The 9,407-nt window shown below is 48.1% G+C and overlaps 1 long non-coding RNA gene across 1 annotated transcript; it reads right to left on the bottom strand.

Moving 5' to 3' along the window:
* Nucleotides 1-2,011: 2,011 nt before the first annotated feature.
* On the bottom strand, nucleotides 2,012-3,321 carry LOC125946135 (uncharacterized). Its single transcript, XR_007467419.1, has 2 exons — nucleotides 3,164-3,321; nucleotides 2,012-2,145 (listed from the first exon to the last, which is right to left on the bottom strand). It is a non-coding gene; the product is annotated as an uncharacterized LOC125946135 (long non-coding RNA).
* Between the last annotated feature and the right edge of the window lie 6,086 nt (nucleotides 3,322-9,407).

Genomic DNA, 9,407 nt, shown 5'->3' with positions numbered 1-9,407 from the left:
GAAGGGGCCGCTACCCAACAATTTTTTTTGCGTGTCTGTGTGTGCTTGTTTAATTATTTGGCTAGGGTATATTCGATTTGCCCGAACTAGACTCTACCCGAACGATGCAAGGGCCCAGCCACATTTCATCATCAGCATCCATAATACAACAATAGCGCGGATACAGACTCATCTACAATATTCCATCAGCTACAACTTCACAAGCTAAGTTTTCTTATACCCGTGCCACACGGGCACAGAAAATGGCATTCAGTAGTTAAGGCCTTAAGTTCCTGAATGACATTTTTTTCGGCGGAGCTGCCACACGTCCAAATTTAATGACATTTGACCTGCATGATGATGTTGATAACAGCGTCTTCTGAAGTGAGCAATTTTAGGGTAATAAAAAAAGATAAACATGCATTTACAAGTATATTCTGCCTTCAACGCTAGTGAAATGTAGAAATAAGCATACTGTAGTGACGCTAGCTTGAGTTTGTTGCTGTCTTTTACAACGCTGCAACCGACCATAGTAACGTAAGCCATTGCAAGTCAAATGCGAAGCCCAAAATCAAAGTGGCGCTCAGCCCGTCGAAGCCCGTTCCAACGCTGACCTGAGGAAGTTCACCATTGCAAGTACCACTCCTTGCAGGAGCGTTGTAGTTGAAAGTTATGTATAACTTATTTTTTACATGGTAGAGCTGTTTCAAATACTTTAACTACACTGCACCGAGCAAGGTATGGCGTCGAGAGTACGCATTTCTCAGTCGAATTAGTTCTGGCGAACGCCTTCGGTGACGAATGGCATTAAGGCGAATGCCATTTGATTTGCACGTGTGGCACCACGCGAATGACATTAAATCTTAAGGCATTTTCGGTGCTCCTGTGGCACGGTTATCCTAACGTAAAACCCCAGAAAGAAGAACCTTTTAAGTGGATTGAATCCTTCCTTCTCCTGCGTGTGACGGTGTGATGGCTTCTGCGTGTGATGGTGAAAGCGCTAGCGCACATCCGAAGTGTAATGATACGTCAAGAAATACACTATTTGAACGGAAACTCTTGAAGATGCTGGCCCTGATAAGCATGTAGAATATCGGGGAGGAACATTACTTCTGCGCATGCACCTGTAATGTTTCTCCTGACAAAAGAAAAGCAGGGCTTCCTGGTTTTTGAAAAGCCGTTTCATGGCTTTCGCTTGTGTCTGCAGTGACTTGAAGTGTCTCCAGTGTCGCACACCGTGTTTTAATTAAAGCGAAAAAAAAGAACCATGCGAAAACCAAGATGCCAGGTCTGTTTTTTTTTTTTTTTTCGCTTTAAACATGAACCAACTAAACCAGCAATTCACGTTTCTAAACTGTATTTTAAGTGTTCAGTGTAGAAAGAAAGCTCCTGGGGTGCTATGCAGGATGCGCCGAGTTTCTCGTTCGCACGAGTTTTACCCGAGTTTGCTCGATGGCTGTCAGTGAACGGAGATAGCAAGGAACGTGCAATAACAGCAGGCAAAAAGAAATGTCGAGATAAAGCCGCGTATGACAACATGAGCGCACCCTGCGCGGCACAGTGCTTCCGCGCTTCAAGCACAGAGGACTGCGCAACAAAACGCGCCAGCGCCGCGTATTGTTATCAACGTATTATCGCAATTTAGCAATACCGTGACTGTCCCGCTGTCCATCTGCACACTTGCCGTGAGCCGCTTGCCACGCCTATATTGGGCGTGTGAAGGGCGTACGTGCATAGAGAAAGGAATTCAACAAGAGGGGACACTCCCATAGGGCCCAGCGGCCGAATTGACTGCAGTGTGCCAAGCGGTCGGTGTCGATCACTTACATCACTTCCGGTTTCGGTTTTGGGCGCGCGTATTTTGAACGTAAGCTAGCACGCCGGCTGCGCCCCCCCCCCCCCGCCCTATTTTTTTTTTTTTTTGGTCTTCATGCAGAATCGGTTTATTATTTAGTAAAAATGATTGCGAACGATCTTGGAAAGTCCCATCGAATCTGTGCCACGTGCAATTTCACAAAGTAGACGCAAGACCTTTTGTGCAATGAGGAAATATTTATTTTGCTCTATATAAAAGCTCGTTCCGCGCTTTTTGTGCGTTCATCCAACGTTGTGACACCAGCAGGTAAGGCAGTAGTTCCTGTATGAAGCTCCACCGGACGGCACCAGCTGAAAAAAAAAGTAAATTACAAGCATGTTATACACTTGCAAGCACGTAACAGCATGTTACAAGTCATTTTGGTATTTAGACATAGGAATACTGCGTGTAGAGGCGAAACGTGCGAAAGCGGTGAATGGGCGGCATTACAAACAAAAGCAATTCGCTTTTACATACATGGCGTAGAAAATACCCGACTCATCCCAAACATACATGAAAACAACTGATTTCCAAGCGTTCCCCCATTTCCGGGCATTATTTCCTGCACTTTGGCAGCACAAATACACGAGCGACTTCGCGTTTCCAAAACTTGGCCTCGGGCGACGTGACGGTACGCTACATATACATAGAGACGGACGCAACAGGCACTCAAGACAAATGCGTGGAGGCAATGCCGTTTTTCAGTCCTTTAGAAGACGTAATTTTCGAATTACAAGTTTCTGATATGTTCGTCGTTCGTGCGTTCTGCCGGCGCCAGAAGCACACCCCATGTTATCACTCTTGGCAATCGCCCATCGCGTTTTCAATAGGCGTGAGTACCGAAAGAAGGTATATGTTGTTGCGGAGCCACAAAAAACGTCACAGACTTGTCCCTCTAAGATTCATTACACGCCAAACTAACTTTATCACCACGGCCGAGCTGCTTATCGCTAACTGCGTCACAGCGCGCGGTGCGGCCAGCGTGCCTCAAAAGTACCCCAGAAAGTAACGAAATTACTTTTTCAGTAATGTCTGGCGTCAGAGAAAGCGGCACAAACTTCTCCTAGCAAGATGAACTAGACTACACATGCACCACGGCTGAGTTCTCGCTAACTGCGACACGGCGCCCTTTGCGGCCAGTGTGGCTCAAAAACCAAAATAAGTTACAATAGTGCCATAGGAAGCGTCGGAAACATGTCTCAGCACGATTCATTAACTCAAATTAACTGCGCCAGGATGGCCGAGCTGTTTTTCGCTAGCCGCGTCTTAAGTCTCGGTCCCGTGCCGTAAGCCTAATTGCGTCGCAGACTGTGAAACAAGATTTCTCACCTTGCCGCAGTCCAATAGTGCAGTGGTGTCTTGTCCCAGTGCAGAAGGAACGCAAGAATACGCCGAGAGCCCAATAAACCAGGTTACATTTAAAAAAGAAAAAAATGAAGCAGACGGGTCGCGGCGCGCGAGCGCGCAAACGCGCGCGCAGCCATCCTCGCTGGCTTCGGGGTAGTGTCTGGCGGATGACGCATGTATCTGGCGCGTCATTGACCTGTGGCTAGGTAAGGCAAGGAAAATAAGTCGCAAAGCTTAAGTTCATTTATACGCAAAACGTTTTAGTTTTCGCGGCAAGTAATTAAAAAAATTAATCAATGCCCGTTAACTTAAGTTCACTTTCTTTTTTTTTTTTCGATGCTCGCGGCAGCTAACGTTCGGTGTCAAAAGTATAGTGTGACGTATGGTGACGTGTTTCCTGTTGCCAGTTTTTGCCGAGTGTCCCCTCTTGTTGAATTTCTTTCTCTATGGTACGTGCCTCATCTTTCAGTTATTATCTTTATATCCTCCGTCGAATGCGAACAGGGCACATGTGGTGCATTCTTGCACCTATACTTTCCCTCTATCGAATACATTGAAATACATCAAATAAGACAACGAACATTTTATTTCTTAATGTATCGGTTTTTCGTTTTGACGGGAGCAACGGCTGTCACTGCAAAATTGCTGTGCGGTATTGTAGAGTCCGTAGTGACGCAGCACAGTGAAAATGCTCCAGTTTATCTGCGTGCGCGAAGTCTCCGCAATGCATTGCGAAGAAGAGCGTGCTGCCCAGCGACACAATTCATCGCTTGTCACCGCTTGTCACCGCTTGCTTAGTGAAAGTACCTCCGTGCGCATGTACGCAGAATTTGATTGTGTTGTTCACTTCAATGTGCTTGCCGATTGCCCCTGCTGCTGAGCTAATAGCGATCGCAGATGGATATGGTAATGACAGCGCAGCAATCGCATTTTGGCGGCTGAGGGCTCTTCGGTGCAGTTAGGAAATTAGACTTCAAACGCAGGAAGGTGTTGCAATTGTTTAGTGTGCCGTGCTTGCGATGAAGAAATGCCATCGCACTGGGTGTGTTTGCGCTGACCGTGTTTGCGACAATGCGGCTCCGATACATCACTGATGACAGAGCAGCCATCTCAAATGACAGTTTCGATACGTTGTCGTTGGAAAACACTACGCACTGCTCAGGATCGTCGTCCACCGCGGCGCATCGACGCCTTGCAAGCAGCTAAAGTGACCTGCCGATAATTATTTGCTGTGCGCTACGTCGCCACAGTGCAGGCAACGAACCGCGTGTTGTGGGGTCATCACAGCCCAAGAAGATATATGCATAAGCCAGCGAAAGGCGAGGCTTTTTTTTATTTTTTTTATAGTGGTGCTCAGTACATCACCGATGACAGTGCGTTGTGCGTGTTTTATTTCGCCGGTCAAGACTGTTAACGCCTTTCAGTTCCGCAGCACGTCGCTGTTGCCGAAAAATAAGTAAGTAATGATGCGGGATGGACGTCATTTGAGGGCAGGGAAGCCAGCAGCAAGATAGAATTTGAGGAGCGATTGAGAGAAATGGCGGAAAAGCGGTGGGCAAGGAGAGTTTTCAGTTATTTGTACATGAGGAATGTTGACACAAAATGGAGGAAGCTGACCAGAAAATTGTCAATCAAATATTTGGACTGCAGGAGGGGTGCAAACCAGGAAACAGCGGTTAGGAAAAAGGTTAAAGAAACAGAGAGGGGTCTGTGGAAAACAGGGATGCAGACGAAATCGGCACTGGGAACATACAGAACTTTCAAGCAAGAAATTGCGAACGAAAATATCTATGATAATTCTAGGGGAAGCTCATTGTTGTTTGAAGCCAGGACGGGAGTATTGCGGACTAAGATGTACCGAGTCAAGTACCAAGGTATAGACACGTTGTGTGGTGCGTGTGGAGAAGAAGAGAAAAAAAAATTTGCTCACTTGTCACTGAAATTTGCTCACTTGTCGACCGAGGCTGAACACCTCATATTTTTGTGTAAAGGGCTTAACCCTAGTGCAAAGCAACGGGGCTGATTTTTTCAAAGCATTGGGGTTTAGGGACGGTGAAGGCAAAATAGACTTTAAGCGGGTAGAAATAACCAAACGGAGGTAATCTGATTGGTGGCTAAAATCAAGGCAGGTGTGAAATTTCACCCACCACAAAGGACAAAATATGTTAATAGTCATGGCTAGGTGGCGTATGCCACCACCCGATTAAAGGGTTCAGCCTCATCCATCCATCCATCCAAGTTGGGCGTGGCCCAACCGTGGTGAGCGCGCACAAGAGTTACATGCCTCACGTGGGGCGTGACAAATGGTTTTGGTTGACAGGCGAACTTGTGCAAAACTCGTACATCGCGAAACCCCCTTCGAGTTGAACTCGTGAACATGGTGGCGGCAGCAGCAGCCTGTGTCATCGCATCCAGCGGCAGTAAGTGTCAAAATGACCGTCTGGACCCGTTCACCTACATGACCGACGAAGAGGGTCGCGTCATTTTTGCCTTTCCAAAACGTGAGTGCGCTGGCTGTGTGACGAGTTAAGCGAAGGCCGTCGTCTGCGGAGACAGCATGGCGGACAAATTATGCTTTCCGAGCACAGAGTGGTGTGACTAGGCTGCGGAGGAAAAGATCGTGCGATCGCTTCGGCTCTCTCCTGTTTCAAGCGCTGCTCGTCCACCGCGCCCCAGCCTCAGGCCAGGTCCGACGTCGTCATCGGAGTACTGGGGCACCTGCGAGCACCTGAGGTTCAACCCGGACCAACCAACCTGCGCAGGCGAAGTGGTCACATTATATTAGAAGGCTCAGAATGGACGCCGGGCTGCCTTCCGGTGCAACAGCTGCCGAAATCAGTTTTCGCAGTTACACGGTACCGCTGCACTGCACGGGCACAGAGGCGAAGGAAGTTACTTCGCCAACACGGACCGCCTCGGCGGTCCGAGACCACCTCTCCAGGCGACAAATGAGTTGGCTCACGTACTGCGTGAGCCAAAGTGTAGACATATGGCTGTTGAAGGAGATGACCGGCGACTTGTTTCCTGTATCGGAGCACGCCATCGCCAACAGGAGGAAACACCCCCGTGAGGTCGCGAGGGACGAGCTGCTGGCGCGACCTCCACTTCGTGGCCCCGGAAAGATATCGTAAATTGACGAGTGCCTTCTTCGCGGCGAGCAAAAGTACAATCGAGGCCGCCTAATGACAGGCGACAACGTTCCGGCGAGCCGCCAAAATTACGGCGGTGTTAAACATGGAGGCCCATGGGTCTTCGGCATGTTCTGCGCGACCAGAGGGGTGCTGCGACTTTAAAGGTCGACCGACGAAAGGCGGCGACGCTAGGCGCCATTATTGCAGCCAATGTTCAACCGGGGACCATTATTCATAGTAACGAATTGGCCGCGTACAAATATATCCCAAATTTAATCGATGCTAACGGGGCTATGCCTTAATCTACATTGGGATATTGACCCTTTTCGCGGAGCAGTTTCGTTTAGAGAAACGAGATGGCGCTCACGGCGGCGCGCCATACCTCTCCTCAGCGACCACGCACGAATACGAAACCATTACCGCTTCTACCTTACTTCCGTGCGATCAGCTGTCGGAAATGCAACTGAGTTTTCGCTAAAACACTGTGCTCCAATCATGCTAGATTGAATCATGTGGATTGAAGACGTGTGCAATAGTTGGCAGCAAAAATAGTGACTGGCATGTTAAGGAATAGAATGAATCTGTGTGGCCAAGTTCGCGGACCGCTGCTGAAACTGTCCTAACGTGTTACCGGCACTTCGTGATGTACGGCTTTCCTCGAGGATACAGAAATTTGCTCATCCGCCACCCTTGTATCGCTTACCTTCAAAGAAAGGGCTTCATCCCCAGAGCGTCAGAAAGAGTGAGTACCGCTCGTGAAATAATGACAAAGGGAGTGAGTAGCGCCGCTTCCTGTCATAGTAAGTTTCGCGCACGTTATCTATGTACATCTGTCCCAAATGGCAGGAAAACTTACGCCCACTCTATCGCCGACGTATCAAGAATAAGTGAATGGGCGCACACTTGAATATATGTGCACTTTATGCGCACAATAAGTGACGGTACTACATCGATCGTGCACGAATGGTCGAAGCTGAATGTTTCGTGACGGTCCACAAGAGTAAGCGAGTTACTAGGTGTAATATATATTTGCTAAAGGTATTACAATGTACAAAACAGCTACTTTTCAAGCCTTGTGGGCAGCAAGAACAAATCTATCGGAACTGAGCACACCCGCGAGCGATTAGGCAGAAAATAATCACATAGTGGCCGCACCGAGGAACTTCACCAAGTCAGAAACTGACAAGCCACTGCTTGAAAATATTTGCCGAATAAAGAACAAAAAGCAAAACACACTAATCCTGACTGAATTTATAATCGAAAGCTTGGATAGCTTGGAATACATATTTAGCCCCGCTTTTACAACAACCACCATATACGCTGCTTGCGCCGTTTGGACATAGCTTAATCAGCCCCGAACGCGCTTTTTCATGTTCTCTGAAGCTGTGATCAAAGCTTCGTGTCGTCCACCTAGTCACCGTCTACGATATCTCCGAAAACAGAGGTGTTTTCTTTTTTTTTTTCTTTTTCTTTTTTTTTTAAAGCCGCGCCGGCGTCATACACTTCCATTGTAAGCAAGGAGGCAACGGAGGCAGTTGAGGCAAGCAATGGACGCGTCACCACGTGATCAAACATGGCAGCGCCCACGGGATCGCCGCGAAAATGGTCAATAGCGCCTGCATGCACGCGCCTCTAAAACGTTCTTACAACTTGCTTATTTGCATTACAGCTCTATCGGAACTGAATGGAAGTTGTCGACATGCCTGAAAATTTGTAGCGGGCACTTCGCTGGTAAGGAGGCGTCGACGAACCCTGCGCACCCGTCATATGTGCCGACATACGACGGATGCCTATACCGCAAAGTGAATACTGCCAGCGTGGACAGATAGTCGCACAATCCACGCACGCGCAGTTTAATACGCATTTCACACGGCAAATGTAATCTCATTTCCAACGAATGACATTTGTTGTGGTTAATAATCTCGTTATCACCGCGCGCAGCACTACGGTGAAATGGCATTTTTCAGGTAATATATACATGTATATAGCGGCGTACATTTGTAGATGCGTTCGATTGTATTTCGAAGCTTCACGCTTAGCGCTCACGCTCACGGCCGACAAAGTTCTGGGCAGACCGCAGCAAACGCGCGGTTGTGAAAGCACGGTAAAATCGAACCCGAAGATCATCGGCATCGGCTCGGAGAACCGAAGCGAAGGCATATAAGGAGCGTTGCAAATCCAGCGCTCGCTTAGGAAATACAGCCAGATAAGGCCACCTATTTCATACGCACAAACAGAAAACACTGTGTTCCAGCGGCCAGGACAATAGAGTGTGGTCATGACACAGGCATAGCTGGCACATGATACCACACGAACGTCACAAGGATGCATGGTTCACCGCGACCTCAATGAGTCTGTGTAGCGTGAAGGGTTGGACCTTCACTGCCATGGCATTCAGGAAATACGGCAGAAAAGGAACAAGCTTGTTCTGCGGCAGGAGCCAACATCTAAGCCAAGCCACGCATCTGAACCACTGTTGCAGTTCGCTGACGGCTTTCCGAGCGCTGCTCATTACGCTGGCGGCATCGAGCTTCGTAGAGCGTGAAACTGAATTCAAATTGACGTTATACAGTCTGTGTATAGCTCCTATACAGAAGCACAGCGTGCAAATGTGCAAATACTTTCTGCTCATGTTGGAAAGCCAATACGGCTAGTTGAACTACACTAAGGTGGTAGCCAGACAGCGGTTCTGACGCGACTGCGGCACTCGGGAAGAAACAGATAGTGCGCTGGGAATGGAAAGTGCTGCCAATCTTCCGTCATGGCACGAACGATAATTATGAGTGCACAGCGCGAAGTGTAAACGAGGACGCAGACAAGACGTGTTTAACCTTCGCACAGTGTATGGATCACCAACTGTGGCCCACTCAATGGCACTACAAACAATAAATCTGCAAGCAAGATGGGACCTGAATCAATGTCGATTTAACCAGTGCATGGCTTACGAAAATGTCAAACGCTTTTAAAGACGCGGTCATTTTTAGACGCACATATCGTCGGGATCTTACATGCTGCGAACATCAGTAAAAAAAAAGTGAATGGATGACAAAAGATTAAATGGTCGCAGCCGATTCGACAGGCGCCCCGAACTATTT

This window comes from Dermacentor silvarum, chromosome 6, assembly GCF_013339745.2.
Source record: "Dermacentor silvarum isolate Dsil-2018 chromosome 6, BIME_Dsil_1.4, whole genome shotgun sequence".
Classification (NCBI taxonomy): Eukaryota; Metazoa; Arthropoda; class Arachnida; order Ixodida; family Ixodidae; genus Dermacentor; species Dermacentor silvarum.
Note: the sequence above shows the minus strand (reverse complement) of the source record. Positions and strands in the feature narration are given on the sequence as shown.